At 41.6% G+C, this 15,791-nt stretch overlaps 1 protein-coding gene across 1 annotated transcript in view; it reads right to left on the reverse strand.

Annotated features, from left to right (window-relative positions):
• The window catches only part of MOCOS (molybdenum cofactor sulfurase), a 424,598-nt gene that overhangs the window by 262,724 nt on the left and 146,083 nt on the right, over positions 1–15,791 (reverse strand). The window lies entirely within an intron of this gene.

The raw sequence follows: 15,791 nt of genomic DNA on the forward strand, positions 1-15,791 counted from the left end.
TTGAATCCTCATTAGCAGACGATCCTGGCGCTTGCTGGTTTTTCTTGGATGCCCTGAAGCCTTCTTAACAAGAATTGAACCTCTTTCTTTGAAGTTCTTGATGATCCTATAAATTGTTGATTTAGGTGCAATCTTAGTGGCCACAATATCCTTGCCTGTGAAGCCATTTTTATGCAATGCAATGATGGCTGCATGCGTTTCTTTGCTGGTCACCATGGTTAACAATGGAAGATCAATGATTTCAAGCATCACCCTCCTTTTAACATGTCAAGTCTGTGATTCTAGCCCAATCAGTCTCACATAATGATCTCCAGCCTTGTGCTCGTCAACATTCTCACCTGAGTTAACAAGACAATTACTGAAATGATCTCAGCAGGTCCTTTAATGACAGCAATGAAATGCAGTGAAAAAGTTTTTTTGGGGATTCAGTTAATTTTCATGGCAAAGAATGACTATGCAATTCAACTGAACACTCTTCATAACATTCTGGAGTATATGCAAATTGCTATTATAAAAACTTAAGCACCAACTTTTCTAATTTCCAAAATTTTTGACAGTCTCAAAACTTTTGGCCAGAACTGTTTATTACCTCCTGACCCACAACTGTTTTATGTTCGATGGTAGCGTCTACCTCCAGCAAATATATATATATATATGTATATATATATATGGGATGGTAGGAGGAGCGCCACATCTTTGGTGGGGATAGTTGCCTTCTGGACAATGTTGCGCGGTATGGGAGGTACATTGATGACATTCTAATTGTCTGGAGAGAGACATTCAGTGAAGTTTGCCCTTTTTTGGACTATCTTAATGCAAATTTTTGCAAGCTGCAATTTACATGTGTATAGCACAGGGAGAGCATTGATTACCTTGATGTTACTCTGGGGGGGCTCACACGATTAGAGCAATACCTATGGGTGAGTTTATTAGAGCCCGTTGTAATTGCTCAGAAGAAGAGGTCTAAAACAAGAATTTCAAGTAATAGAAAATTGATTACGAGCTCGAGGGAATATGAAATGGAACATAGAAAAGGGTAAGAAAAGATCTGATACATATATCATCTGGTAGGACTTCAGGAACCAATAAACCTTTTTTTTTACTACTTACAACTCAGATTACAGCAGGGTGACTGGTATCATCAGAAAATATCTCCCCATATTGGAGGGAGATGAAACCTTGCATCCGTTTATTAGAACGGGCATTAGGTTTGCTAGTAGACGGGCGCCAACTCTTGGTAGTCTTTTATCCCCGAGCCTGTTCTATTTGGCCCCTGGCCCACGACCTTCAACCTGGTTGTCTGTTAAAGGGTCTTATAAGTGTGGAGTTTTAACCTGCCGATACTGTACGGTACATAACATTTTGGTACTGTTTTGAAGATAAAATTTTGGTACTGTTTTGAAGTTTGTTTTTGAAGTTTGTCAAAGATATTTAATAAAATTTTGGTACTGTTTTGAAAGTTGTCAAAGATATTTAATAAAATTTGGTACTGTTTTGAAGGTTGTCAAAGAAATTTAATAAAATTTTGGTACTGTTTTGAAGTTGTCAAAGATATTTTATAAAATGTTGGTACTGTTTTGAAGACACTCTCTGCAAGTCTTTTTTGTCGTGTTGTACTGTACAGTACATGACAGGACTTTCAATTTAGGATCTTTAGCCAATAATTGTATTTATCCTATCAAATATTTTATTAATTGTAATACCAGTAATGTTATTTATTTAGTTAAATGCAAAAAGTGTTCTGTGCAGTATATTAGTTGTACCACACGGCCCTTGATGTCTCGGATATCAGAACACTATCTGGGAGCTGATTGGTCTACTTCCAATACATGAAATGTTGCAAAATATTTTCGCAAGGTTCATGAGGGTGATATGTCAGGTTTTTCTTTTCAGGGCATCGAAAAAGTTTCTTTAATTAAGAGAGGAGGGGATCTCTTAGGAATTGTACAAAAAAAGGGAGGCACTCTGGATTTTCCATCTTGGAACGAGGACCCCAAGTGGCCTTAATGAAAAATGGGATTTGGCCTTAGTTACTTAATAATAGAGAAATCTATTCTATTTTTTACTTTCTCCTTTCTTTTTCTTTCTTTTTTTTTAATCATTCATTTTATGCATATGTATTAACATGTGGATCAAGATCTTGCTATGGATTTATATATATATAGAAGCCAGCAGTGTTTTTGGAAAGGTTAACGTTTCCGAACCCACAGTGGACATAAACGAACTGGCTCTCCTACCTGTCACCTCATCTTTAAAAAGGAGTTGAATTACCATAGAATGTTTGATATGATTAAGGACCAGCAGGTCTGAAACATGTCAGCTTTGTGCACATGATGCTATGATCGGATATGTCCACAAATAAAGTGTTGATGTGAACAATAGCGGAGCCGCCACCGTGCAGGTCAGCATGGCGGCGGCCTCCGCGTCCCAGCCAGCGGTTTCCGAAACTCACACGGAGCCACCGGCGCAGAGCAGGGCAGGCACCGCCGCGGCTGATAGGATGGCGGTGGGTCCCGCTTCTCAGCCGGCGGACTTCCGTGTGCGGGCGTGCGCTGACCGGGGACCTAGCCTCTCAGAGATTCAGAGGCAGAGGGTCATGTGCACGCGCGCGAGGCGGCAGGATCTTTATTCCCTGAGGAGACAGGTCAGCTGATCCGGCGATCAGCTGACCTTAGCCAGCCAATCACATGCTGACTTGAGCTCCAGCCCCCTGGGCGGGCTGGTGGAACTGGGCTTCAGCATTTAAGCCCACAGATGTCATTTGCTCACTGTCTGCTGTCGTGAATACTTAGGTGTAAACGCTCAGACCTTAGCTCAGTTCCCTGGTGTTGATATCAAGGACATCACACTTCAGTCTAGGATCGTATTGTATATTTATCTGTGTCTTGACTTTGGCTATCCCTGACTACTCTCTCCTCTTCTCGATTTTGTACCTTTGCCTATCTGATTCTTAGTTGTCGAACCTCTGCCTGTCTGACCTTTCTCTTTTCCCCAGTGGAACGTCTCCCACTGGTGGGCTATCTCTGAGGCTTGCCTCTCCGAGACGCCTGCCCTAGCAGACGATTACTGCCAGGTGCTGAGATCCCAATCTTCACTTGGGCCGAGGATCTCACACACGGGGTTCCCATTCAGAGGTAACCACACCTCTGAGGAATCACCGTGTGGTGGATATTTCCACAGTCTTGTATATTGTACATGTTGATTGTTATTCTTTCTGCTACGGTATCCAGAGGTTAGTTACACTTGCATTATTGGTGATTCTGCAGATCATCAATAATCAGGTGACATCTGCATTATTGGTGATACTGCAGATCGCCAATAATCAGATTCTCTCTGCTTACTAACACCGATCGTTACAGACCGTTACAATTGAATTGTGTCCTTGTGCGGACCTCCTTTCTTCAAGATTGTTCACCACTGGGTTTGGATTACCTTGGTCCAGCACTGCCTGTCCATTGTGGGTTGTAGCAGTTTTTTCACTTTATTTGCTTTACCAAGTGACTGACCACTACTTGTAGCCGATTGTCAAGGACAACCATTAATTTCTGTGCAGCAGCCGAATGGCTCACCGATTGGACGCACTATTACAAAAGGTGTCTTTTAGATCCCTTTATGATTCCTAGGCCCCCAAACGACCTGATCCAATGTATACTGCCATTCTCTTGCATGTACATAAATCAGAAACTGCATCAGCATCACATTGTACACATTTAGTACTAAATGTCAAGTTATGTCTAATCCCACTACCTACTGCAATCTGACCACTCACTGTATTCCCTCGAACAATAGCAGTGAGGTGTTCTGGTATAACAGAGGGATAAACACAAAAGGAAATTAGTGATAGTGAAAAAAACATATCTGACAGCCTCCATGCTTTTGTGTCTCTCAGTAGCTAGCTATGCCTGTAGTTATACCCTTGAGCCACAATGATCATACCAATACAGTGACATTTTATCTCAAGAAGAGAGAAAAAGACATCTTCTTATGAAAGTACATCACAGCAGAATTGGTACAGAAGGAAATTTATAAAATTTTTTGCAAAGCTGTTTTCATTGAGTGGTTATAGCAAACACCATAAAAAAGATAAATGATAAGATTATCCTCTACAGAGCCTTGACTGTCTTTTCTGTGTCAAGTACTGAAGCAGATCAACTCCTAAGCTTTCTTTGAAGTTCTAGAGCTGTCTATTACACACTATAGAAGATAACACCAATTCTTTTAAACAATGCGCACATGGGAAAAAGGAAAAAAAATCTGCAGAAAAACAGCTGTACATTTAAGAATATTTCAGCAAGCACATCTCTTTATTTTGTATATTAGCATTCTCCTGTTGTTTATCCACTGATCAAACGTTATGCAGGATTTATTTAGGGAAAAAGGAATTCTTAAAAAGGTAAAACTAGATTTTAAGTAAAACCTAATCTCCATAAAAAAGTTGGAACGCAGTGGAAAATGTCAATAAAAACAGAATGCAATGATTGCAAATCAAGTATACTTAGGGATGAGCGTAATGACCTAATTACGAATTTCCGAAATTTCGCGAAATTACTACAATTACGATTTTAGCAGTAATCGAAATTTCGTAATTTTCGCAAATTACGCAAATTTTCGTAATTACGATTACGAAATTTAGTATTTTAAAGTTTGCAAAGGTTTCTATCCCTCTAGATGCCTTCGTAATCGAAATTTCACTTCCGTAATGACGAATTTCGTGTCTCCAACCGAAATTTTACTGTTTCAGGTTTGTAAGGGTTTCTATCCCTCTAGATGCCTAAAATGAATAGCACAGCCAGCTCCTCCTCCTCCTCCTCCTCCTCCTCCTCCTCCTCCTCCTCCTCCTCCTCCTCCTCCTCCTCCTCCTCCTCCTCCTCCTCCTCCTCCTCCTCCTCCTCTCTCTCTCTCTCTCTCTCTCTCTCTCTCTCTCTCCAGAGATCTGTAGTACTTCAAAACCATACTCACATTCATGACATGTCCAGGGATCAAACCCAGGCCAACCACATGGAAGACAGCTATGCTCACCACCATACCACCAAACACACACTAAATAGACTGCTAACCTAAATCTTACTTGTAGACAGTCATATGAGACACATGCTGGGTGCAGGGCTTTGTGATTGGACCATGCGATAGAGTGAGGTGCAAAAATGAAATCATGCCTAGCAGAGGATGGTTTCACAGTGCTAAATGCTAGGCTGGCTGTGGTGCAATTGGTTAGTGTGTCTGGCTGGTAACAGCAAGGTTACAGGTTCAATTCCATCCAGGCATGTCTTTTCCTTTTGCGTTCAACAGTTGTCCAAACAGAGCCAACAGAGCCCCAGATAGCCATGTAGAGTTAGGTCACAGCTAGCCTGGCTGTGGTGCAATTGGTTAGTGCGTCTGGCTAGTAACAGCAAGGTTACAGGTTCGATTCCATCCAGGCATGTCTTTTCCTTTTGCGTTCAACAGTTGTCCAAACAGAGTCAACAGAGCCCCAGATAGCCATGTAGAGTTAGGTCACTGCTAGCCTGGCTGTGGTGCAATTGGTTAGTGCGTCTGGCTGGTAACAGCAAGGTTACAGGTTCGATTCCATCCAGGCATGTCTTTTCCTTTTGCGTTCAACAGTTGTCCAAACAGAGCCAACAGAGCCCCAGATAGCCATGTAGAGTTAGGTCACAGCTAGCCTGGCTGTGGTGCAATTGGTTAGTGCGTCTGGCTGGTAACAGCAAGGTTACAGGTTCAATTCCATCCAGGCATGTCTTTTCCTTTTGCGTTCAAGTTGTCCAAACAGAGCCAACAGAGCTCCAGATAGCCATGTAGAGTTAGGTCACAGCTAGCCTGGCTGTGGTGCAATTGGTTAGTGTGTCTGGCTGGTAACAGCAAGGTTTGATTCCATCCAGGCATGTCTTTTCCTTTTGCTGTGCGCGCGCTGCGCCATTGAACCCCATGGGGTATTTTGCGTGCGTAAAACTTTACGCATGCAAAACTTTGTGCTCGGTGTTTGGACAACTGTTGAACTCAAAAGGAAAAGACATGCCTGGATGGAATCGAACCTGTAACCTTGCTGTTACCAGCCAGACACACTAACCAATTGCACCACAGCCAGGCTAGCTGTGACCTAACTCTACATGGCTATCTGGGGCTCTGTTGGCTCTGTTTGGACAACTGTTGAACGCAAAAGGAAAAGACATGCCTGGATGGAATCGAACCTGTAACCTTGCTGTTACCAGCCAGACGCACTAACCAATTGCACCACAGCCAGCCTAGCATTTAGCATTGTGAAACCATCCTCTGCTAGGCATGATTTCATTTTTGCACCTCACTCTATCGCATGGTCCAATCACAAAGCCCTGCACCCAGCATGTGTCTCATATGACTGTCTACAAGTAAGATTTAGGTTAGCAGTCTATTAGTGTGTGTTTGGTGGTATGGTGGTGAGCATAGCTGTCTTCCATGTGGTTGGCCTGGGTTGATCCCTGGACATGTCATGAATGTGAGTATGGTTTTGAAATACTACAGATCTCTGGGGGGAGAGAGAGAGAGAGAGAGAGAGAGAGAGAGAGAGAGGAGGGAGAGGGGGAGAGGGGGAGAGGAGGGAGAGGGGGGGAGGAGGTGGCTGGCTGTGCTATTCATTTTAGCATCTAGAGGGATAGAAAACCCTTACAAACCTGAAACAGTAAAATTTCGGTTGTGAGACACGAAATTCGTCATTACGGGAGTGAAATTTCGATTACGAAATTGTAAATTACGATTTGAAAATTAATTACGAAATTACGAATTTGGGGTTCGTAATGTTAAATTTCGCATTCGTAATAAAAGCAGTTCGAAATTTCGAAAATTTCGGCTCATCTCTAAGTATACTTTCTATTTATTGAAAATAGACGAAATCAACATATCACAAAGGATCGGCACCACACAGTATATGTATTAAATAGCTCTTAAACTTTTATTGCATATTAAAAGTTGACAGGCAGCGACAGCCCGCTGTTTCGGCCTGAAAGGCCTTTATCAAGTTGCCAAGAAGTGTCAAGTATTTGACACTTCTTGGCAACTTGATAAAGGCCTTTCAGGCCGAAACAGCGGGCTGTCGCTGCCTGTCAACTTTTAATATGCAATAAAAGTTTAAGAGCTATTTGATACATATACTGTGTGGTGCCGATCCTTTGTGGACTACAAGATTGCTTTGGCCCTGTGGTACAAGGGCGAGGATCTGGGCACACACTGATCTACTATTGAGCGTTTGAGTGGGTGCTCCTGGATACACATCTTCATCAACATATCACATGCTGAAACTGAAAAATATTTCCTCTTATGCTTTCCATTTAATTCTTTCAATTTAATCTGTTTCAATACAGTTGGGACGGGGCATGTTTACCACTGTGCAGCATCTACTCTGCGTTTAACCATTTCAGCCCGCGGGGATTTTTCACCTTATGCATCAGAGCAATTTTCACCTCCCATTCATTCGCTAATAACTTTATCAATACTTATCACAATTTATTGATATATATCTTGTTTTTTACGCCACTAATTAGGCTTTCTTTGGGTGGTACATTTTGCTAAGAATTATTTTTTTATAAATGCATTTTAACAGGATTAAGAAGACAAAAAATGGAAAAAATTCATGATATCTCAGTTTTCAGCCATTATAGTTTTAAAATAATCCACACTACCATAATTAAAACCTATGTATTTTATTTGCCTGTTTGTCTTGGTTATGACACCACTTAAATTTTGTCCCTATCACAATGTATGGCGCCAATATTTTATTTGGAAATAAAGGTGCATTTTTTCCGGTTTGCGTCCATCAATATTTACAAGCTTATAATTTAAAAAATGTTCTTAGTATACCCCCTTCAAATGCATATTTAAAAGGTTCAGACCCTTAGGTAACTATTTATGTCTTTTTTTTGCAATTGTAATTTTTTTTTCCATTAAAAATTTTATTTGGGTAATATTTTGGTGTGGGAAATAAACAGTTAATTTTTAATGTTATTACGGTATATGTGTAAACTGTAATGTAAAAAATATGTCGATATAGTTTTACTATTTGGCCACAAGATGGCCACCTTGAAATTTTTTTCCCTCCTTGTGCTTCTCGCTAAGCGGAAGCACAAGGGGGATGCGGAAATTTTTTCGGGCAGAAAGACTGAAGCCTCTTGTAAGAGCGCTTTGGTTTTTCTGCTGGGGAGATGGATCGGTGATCGGGAAACATGAGCCCGTTCACTGATCCCACCCGGATGTGAGCTTCACGTCCGGGAGGTAGAAATGGTTAAAGGGGCACTATGGCGAAAAATTATACAATTTTAAATATGTGCAAACATAAACAAATAACAAGTACATTTTTTCCAGAGTAAAATGAGCCATAAATTACTTTTTTCCTATGTTTTTGTCACTTACGGTAGGTAGTAGAAATCTGACAGAAGCAACAGGATTTGGACTAGTCCATCTCTTCATGGGGGGATTCTCAGGGATTTATTTATTTTCAAAAGCACTTAGTGAGTGGCAGTTGCTTTGTACAACTGCCAAAAAACTGTGTAGCCAGCAGGGAGGCTGGCCAGCATCATTGTTTAAATCCTTTTTAGGGAATATCTTTATAAAGAATAAAAGCCTTGCTGAGAATCCACTATAAAAAGATGGACTAGTCCAAAACCTGTCACTTCTGTCAGATTTCTACTACCTACTGTAAGTGACAGCAACATTTTAAATTTTAAAATTTTTCGCCATGGTGCCCCTTTAATGACACATTGGAAACACATTTGGGGACCAAGAAGACCAATTGCAACATTCCTGAAAGGGAAATGTTCTCCTCTTTCTGCCAGATATAGGATTTCAGCTTCTCAACAATCGGGGGTTCTCCTTTGTTGTTTTTTTTCTTTTATAACGTTGTAAATGTCTTCAAAGAGGTGCCCAGAATGCTATTTATTGCCACTAATCACGGTTTTGTGGCACTAGGGAGAGTAATGTTTAGGCAACACGGGGAGGTTTTTAGGCAAAGGCACCACCAGGGGGTATTAGGGTTATGTACCACTAGGAAGGTATCAGGACTAGCAGACTAGCACCACCAGGGGTGGTATTAGGGTTAGGCACCACCGGGGGGGGGGGGGGGTGTATTAGGACTAGCACCATCAGGGGCGGTATTAGGGTAGGCATCAGTATAGGGAGGGTTCTGTGTAAGAGTAGGGTTGGGTTAGGTCATAGTAACATTTCAGTAAACATTACTGATATTTTACTATCCGAAAAAAATAGTAGAATATTGGTCATTTACTGATATACTAGCGGCAACCCCTGTGCCCACTGTTAGTGTGCAGAGAAATTCGGAGCTGATAAGTGCATATAACAGTACACTTATTTACAATAAACTTGTGATATAATCAGGCAACTATCTCAATTAAGGATTATGTTTTACTACTAAAACACAAGTCCATTAATCAAAAGTCCTTAGCAAATAGAACTAAAATCTGATGAATTACATTAAAAAGTATGTGCACAGGGAAACAAAACAAACAAGCAGGCACTGAAACTTGTATAAATAATATCATTAGATTAGTAATAGTATAGTAATAATATAAATACAGTAAAAATTGGTAACAATGTAATAAATAGTATAGTAATGGCATCATCCTCTATAATAAAACCCCTGTGTCCCTGCGTCACGCTGTCCCTGTGTAGCTGAATCTGTGCTTTTTGCTACTGCGCCATGTGATCCAGCCTCACAGAGACAGAAGAATGGTGCCAGGGAGCCGAGCGGGCGTGTGAGCGGGTGGCCGGGTGTGCGGCGAGTGCGCACGCATGCGCAGTAACAGGTGGCGGCGAGAGAACACAGACCTAGAGCCCGTTTTTAAACGAGCTTGGGTCTGCTAGTTATATATAATACAGTATACTGTAACTATGTTACATTACCTCATGTAAGCAGTGTTAACTGAAGACATATAATAGCACAACCCCCATTAAAAACACTGTATCCACTAAAAATGGCAAAGTACAAAAGGCCTCAATTCACTAAGCATTAACACATTCAATGATGAAGAAAACAATTGATTTTAGAGAACATTCTGTCAACTGCTGATTAACTAATGCTGTTACCACATGAAAAACTAAAATTATTGGGTAGTGAGGTCAATTACCGACTTGTGTGGTAAATACCCCAATGCATGTCAGTAAATTCACAAAGGTTATAGCATGCAGTAAAAGAAGTAAAAATGCTCTATATTTATCTCCAGCTCTGACCTGTGGGTAGGGAACAATTAGTCTGTGATCAAATGATAGAAGCAAAGGAGCCAGGCATTAGGAGGAGCTCTTTTCTCACACCATTAGTGCTTATACACTGCCGGCTGGGACATCTAGTAGTAAACAAACAGTACACACAAGCCTCTTTCATAATCAGCTGGATGGCTGGTGGGAGGCAGGAGGGGGAGAGTGTTGCTGTTCTCACCTTGCTGATCCTGTCTGATGAGGCTGTGCTAGGGTCAGGGATCAATGCAGGGTCAAGGCCAGGGCTGCTGGAAATAATCCGGTGTGAGAGCGGGGGATGCCTCCTGTCAGGCGCTATGCTGTCACTTCACATCCGCCTGTCAGCTGCTCTGACTCTGCTGTGTGCTCCTGGCTGATCCTTCTGGAGATGAGGAGACCACACAAGTGTAACACAGAGGGGTATGGTGGAGGCCACCCTGCTGCACTAGAGGATGGTCCCGGCTACTGCAATGACAGCGCTGCTGACAAGCGGATGTGGCAGCCTCCACACTCCCCTCAGATTACTGCCAGCAGCCATGGCCTTTACCCTGCAGCAATTCCCAACCCCCAGCGCATGCTCATCAGCCAGCACCAGTGAGGTGAGGAGGGCAACCTCCTCCCTCCCTCTACCCCTATCCCCACCTTACTTACAAAACTTTAATTCAGAAAGTTTTCGAATGAGTGCATTAGGCAAACGATTAGTGAATTGAAAAACAAAACCTGAAATAAGGAATGCTTTTTTTTGTTGCAATGTCCCTTAGTGAATTGAGACCACAGAGAGGCATCTGTCACAGGCTAATATCTTAGCTATCAGTCACAGACCTACTTTTTAATGTCTGTTAGAAACCAGGTCCTGTCTCACTTTAGCCTGCTGGTAGCAGAACTTTTTTGAACTGCCATGGACTTCTGCTGCCCACCACCAGGTGCTCTCTCAAGTCTTTGGACATTCACTGTTATCTTCTGACTTGCCTGTGGGTGATGTTTGGAGTTTTGCGTCTATTTTCTGGGCTGAAGCTTAATCATCTGGCAGTTGTTATCCAGGCTAGTGCTCCAGGCCAGTACCAGATTATTCAGCATCAGCCTCTTAGCGTTACCTACTTGGCAAAGTTCTCCGTACAAAACGGTGACAGTCCGTTGTTGGAACCACGCCACAATGTGACACTGCTCACTCCATCTGGTGGTTGATCCATTGCTTGGCAGAATAAGAGCAGTTTTACTTGAGCTAATTACTTCTGATGCTTTAAACGGATGTTGGCTGCATTTTACTGTTTGAGGTGAATACAAAAAACTTTCTTCAAAGCCTTCGAGGGCTGGTCATTTTCTACAATACACAGTTTGAAAGGATCTTTCGATGTCGGACGGACCGGACCGCTGCACAGATTGAAAACCTAAAGAGGGAGAGCCCTCACACTTCGGTTGCATTATATTTGTATATAGTGCATGAACATTCAAATGTTCACCATTTTCTTACGTGCGTGTGTGTATGTAATGTATGTATGTAAAAAAGTTATTTCTGTATTAACCCATTAGCATCTTCAAAGGAAATATTTCATTTGAAGATGTGCACTCATTTTAAACTCAGCTGGCAGATCTCATTGTTCTACCTAATGAGGTCATGCAGAGCGGCACTGGGAGCGTTTTTATAGTTACCTGTTTTGGGTGCTGGACCGGCTTCCCCTCTTCATCCACCTGAGGAACTGCACTCCAGGCATCCTCTTCTAACATCTGATCACGTTATTACCTGTGATCAAGGCTCACAAGATAGTGTCAGCGGTGCAGCTCCACCCGATGGTGGAAGAGGGGGTGATGGAAGAGTCTCTTCCTCACAATTCCTCATACTTCCCCAGTGGCAGAAACAAATTGGCAGAAAATGTTTTACTTTATGTGGCTGCTAAAAGACTATAAAGTCACTGCTGAAATGCCAAAATTGTCAGGAATGTTAAAGTGGATCCGAGATGAACTTTTATTCATTGCATAATTGTGTTCCTTACATATAGTTTATAGGGCATTCCTCAAGCCAAATACTTTTTTTTTTTGTTTTAATACTCTAATTCCCTATAAACTAAACAAGCCTTGCCCACAGCTTCTCCAAAACGCTAAGGCACACAGATCCATGTAGCAAGGGCTTATGGGAGCTCAGTCTGGGCAGGAGGAGGAGGAGGTTACTAGCCAGAGATTTCAGAGGCAGAGGGGAGGGGAGAGTGCATTTTTCACAGGCTGAGGGGTGGAGATGCAGTTGGAGATTACCTGTGTAATGATGACAAACAGAACATGGCCGCTCTCATTCTATCACAGGAATAAATGATTATAAACTGTTGAAGCTGTATGCAGCCATATTTGCTGTGTAAACTATCTAAACTCTAGATAAGATATATAGACAAGTTACTTGTTATAGTTAGTTTTTCATCTCGGATCCGCTTTAAAGGATTGAGTTAAAATAACTGCATAATGCTTTACTTACACGGGACTTCTTCCAGCTCCTCGCAGCAGTTCAGTCTTCCACCAGGGTCCGGCTGTCAGCCTCGTAGTGATAGGCGACCGGGCCGGGTTAGCGTCTTCTGCACAAGCATGGGCGTGCTCCGCTCGCCACTGTACTCCGGACACCGGTAGCGTTCTGTGCATGTGCATTGCTCCTATGCATGTTACAGTGGGACCCTAGAGGAAGATGGGGCTGCTGCGAGGGACCAGAGAGACTTCTAATACTTGGTATACATGTTGCAATTTACTGCCCAATCGAGGGGTGATTGGACAGAAAGTTGCATTGTGTGTACATGTCCAAAGTGCACACGATTGATAAAGCAGTCGATTTTTCAATGATACGTGGGCAAAATTGATCACTTTGTCAACCAGGAGCCTGTCAAACATGTTGGAAATAATCGCCTAATTACCGTCTGCCGGGTGGGAAATTGCATTGTGTGTACCCAGCATAAGGGCTGGAAGAATGGAAGAAGCGCCAGTTAAAGGAGAACTGTAGAGAGAGGTATATGGAGGCTGTCATATTTATTTCCTTTTAAGCAATACCAGTTGCCTGGCAGCCCTGCTGATCTATTTGTTTGAAGTAGTGTTTGAATCACACCAGAAACAAGCATACAGCTAATCTTGTCAGAACTGTCAAAATTGTCAGAAACACCTGATCTGCTGCATGCTTGTTCAGGGCCTATGGCTGAAAGTATTAGAGGCAGAGGATCAGCAGGATAGCCAGGTAACTGGTATTGCTTAAATGGAAATAAATATGGCAGCCTCCATATACCTCTCACTACAGTTCTCCTTTAAAGAGGAACTCCAGTGAACATAATGTAATAAAAAAAAAGTGCTTCATTTTTACAATAATTATGTATGAATGATTTAGTCAGTGTTTGCCCATTGTAAAATCTTTTAAATCCCTTATTTACATTCTGACATTTATCACATGGTGACATTTTTACTACTGGCAGGCGATGTAGCTGCTGCTTGCTTTTTTTGGCAGTTGGAAATAGCTGTAAACCGCTATTTCCCACAATGCAACAAGGTTCACAGACAGGAAACTGCCAGGACCATGGTCCTCAGAGTTTCTTGTGGGAGGGGTTTCACCACAATATCAGCTATACAGAGCCCCCTAATGATCCGTTTGTGAAAAGGAAGAGATTTCTCATGTAAAAGGGCATATCAGCTACTGATAGGGATGAAGTTCAATTCTTGGTCACAGTTTCTCTTTAAGTAAAGCTTAATACAGTTATTTCACCTGGGAATCCCTTTAAGGGCTAAAAAATAAAAAATAAAACTCGGAATGCGAAGTGGTTAAAGCTGGATTTTTTGTTGTTTTAACCTTTCATCTACTCGTCATGAAATTGTACTTTACTGTCAGTACAATATTCAAATGTAATAAGCTCCTTATTCCCTTGTACCTACAACCGGTCCTTTTTACAGGGTGCAAGCATCACTACGTCAGACCCTGCTTGACTAGCGTCCGGTTGCAACGGATTATGAAATCATGGATTCATCCAGTTTTCTTTTCATATTTAAGTGACCAGAAATTAAGCAGTACTCCTGATCCTCCTTCATAGGCTGTTATGGGGTGCTTACAAAGCACACAAAAATAAATCATTGAAATATTTTGTATATATTTCCTGTATAAAAGCAATTTATCAGAGACTTGTGACCTCTAAATAAAGTACTACAAAAAATATTTTTCAGCAAAGAAGCATAAATGAATAAATAAAAAGCTGGTGATGCTGCTTCCCAAATGAGCAACATAGCGGCAATTTTGTCTTGCTGTGTTAAAGAGAAACTCCAATGAAAATAATATAATAAAAGAATTGCTTAATTTTTACAATCATTATGTAAAAAATGATTAAGTCAGTGTTTGCTTATTGTAAAATCTTTCCTCTCCCTGATTTACATTCCGACATTCATCACATGGTGACATTTTTACTGCTGCCAGGTGATGTCACAGGAAGAAGATGCTGCTTGCTTTTTTGGCAGTTGGAAACAGCTGTTATTTCCCACAATGAAACAAGGCTCCCACAGTGTGATGTCAGTACCTCAGTGCTGTGAGGTGCTGACATCACACTATGGGAGGGGTTTCACCACAAAATCAGCCATAAAGAGGCCTCTGATGATCCGTTTGAGAAAGGGAATACATTTCTTATGGGAAAGGGGGTATTGGCTACTGATTGGGATGAAGTTCAATTCTTGGTTTGCGGTCTCTCTTTAAGGTCCACGCTTTAAGTTTGATTCAGTAAGCTGCGATAAAATTGCAGAACACAAACATTGGGCTTGATTCACAAAAGTGTGATAACTGCTATCACGGCAGCTATCACGTGATCTGCGCGTAAAGGATTACGCTGTGTGACAAACGAGGTTGGCGCGCGATCCCGCGCATGAAACGCACGTGATCGCGCACACAAACCTTCATTTACATGTGAACGTAATCCTCTACGTGCGCAAACCTTCGCATGCAGCAGATCACATGATAAATGCTTTTTTGAATCAAGCCCATAGAGTGGCAATTATACTTGTTTATGCAAGCATGTGTACACTGCGTGTGCGTTGCTAGTATAACTTGTGTCTGCAAAACAGAAGCTACAGTATATCAATGAAAAATGGGCTATTAACTGCTGCATAACACAAACTCCTAATTACTGCTAAAATCTAAAACATTATTAAGAGATGCGTTTGCAGCTTGATATATTGCTTGATAAGTGTTCCTCATCCAAGGAACAGTTTTGTAGAATCTGCTGTCTTCAGTTAGGCAGCTGATAAAATTCTGTAACTTACACGACTGCCAAATACTTAGAAACAACCAGAAGTTTTGCTACTGATGCAACACATTGTGTGTCATTTTCTGCCAACTATTAACCTTCCTAAACAAATTTCTAATTATGCATTTCAGATCTTTTTTTCTTTTTTGTCACATTGTTGTTTTGCTGGCCACTAACTTCACTTGGGATTGTTCGACAGCAATGCACATGCAATAAAACAGATGGCAGAATAAAAAAATCTAGCTGGAAAATCAAGAGCAATTAATTTATTGCTACCAGTTTTGATCAAATGGGATTGTTTTACTGAATAGAGCTGTAAAACTTTGATCCAACTAGAGGCCA

This window comes from Hyperolius riggenbachi, chromosome 5, assembly GCF_040937935.1.
Source record: "Hyperolius riggenbachi isolate aHypRig1 chromosome 5, aHypRig1.pri, whole genome shotgun sequence".
NCBI classification, from domain to species: Eukaryota; Metazoa; Chordata; class Amphibia; order Anura; family Hyperoliidae; genus Hyperolius; species Hyperolius riggenbachi.